The sequence below is a fragment of the Arachis duranensis genome, chromosome 3 (assembly GCF_000817695.3).
Source record: "Arachis duranensis cultivar V14167 chromosome 3, aradu.V14167.gnm2.J7QH, whole genome shotgun sequence".
Classification (NCBI taxonomy): domain Eukaryota; kingdom Viridiplantae; phylum Streptophyta; class Magnoliopsida; order Fabales; family Fabaceae; genus Arachis; species Arachis duranensis.
Window position 1 is genome coordinate 131,130,926 of NC_029774.3, and position 1,522 is coordinate 131,132,447.

Consider the following 1,522-nt stretch of genomic DNA (forward strand, 5'->3'; position numbering starts at 1 on the left):
TATAATCTTAGTTTACCACCAGTGAGTATCGAACCCGGGAGAGATGATTAAGGGACACAGACCCTCATCCATCTGTGCCAACTTGCGTTGGTAGTTTACCAAATTTTAACCTCAAAATATAATTTTAGTTTAAAGCCCAGATAAATAAGCGCATTTGGATCGGCCCATTGGCTTGGGCAAGCAGTTTATAATAGGAAGCCTGTCAGATTCTGAAATTAAAAAAAAATAAAAAAAGAGTGTTATTTTTGAAACTTATTTAAATGTGAATTAAAATGGGAGTATATACCTATTTTGTTCCTCAAAGAATTTTAGAGCAGACAATTTAGTCTCCAACTAAAATTAATTACTCGATTGGTTCCTAACAATTTACTCCGTCAGTCACTTATTAGGTCCTTTACTACGTTAACTCTAACGGAGGACAAAATAATCTCTGACAACTCTAACAGGAGACAAAATGGTCTCTGATCTGCTCTGTTTGGAAACGATACTATTTTCTTTCGATTTTCATCATATCTCGCATAACACTAACAATCTAACACTGTAATTTCAAACTACACAATGCACACTCTGCAACTTCAATGTTCACAAGCAAAAGAAAAAAAATTCTCAAATTGTTCTCAACCAATTCATATTCACTAAACCAATGACTATGCCTCTCAACTACTTGTCCGATCGCTTCCTTCAACTTCTTCTCCAAATCAATGTTTAGTAATCGCTTCAGTTTTCATATGAGCGGCAATGGTGATATTGCTCGTTGTACTGATAGCTTGGATGCGAGGTCGAAATTGTCTGCCAACTTGAACTATGTGAAAGAATGAATGAAGTACTCGGTGTCTATTTCAAATGAGAATTTGCATATGATGTCGAAGGAGAATTTTCTCATGATGTCCTAATATTCAACAATCTATATTGCTTGCCAGAGAATGGAGAAAGGCGTGACCTTGGGGTAGTTGTGGAACTTGGTCTTGAGAATGTTGTGGACATTGTCGGGGTTGGAGGTAATGTTGTTATCGAGGATGTGGAAGTGGATGCTTCTGGTGGGTAAAGTGCAGAGGAGGTGAATATACTAATCACAGAGATATAAGAAGTGTATGGTCTATGACATGTTGAGGTAGGTGCGACACGTGTAGCAGTTACACTATGGCTTAATCTTGGACCTAAAGAGGAGGAAGCAAAAAATGGAAAAGAATACTGTGAAGGTGAAGAAGGAGAGTACGAATGTTAGAATTATGCGAGATATGATAAAAAATTGAGGAAAAACAATGTCGTTTTCGAATAAAGGGGTCAGAGATTATTTTGTCCATTGTTAGAGTTGTCAGGAATAATTTTGTCTCCTGTTAGAATTATCAGGGACTATTTTATCTTTTGATAGAGTTGACAGAGCCAACGACCTAAGTGACTGACGAAATTAATTGTTAAGGAACAATCAAATAAGTAATTTTAATTGAAAACTAAAATATGTGATTCAAAATTTTTTAAAGACCAAAATAAATATATACTCATCAAAACAGTATACTCTTTT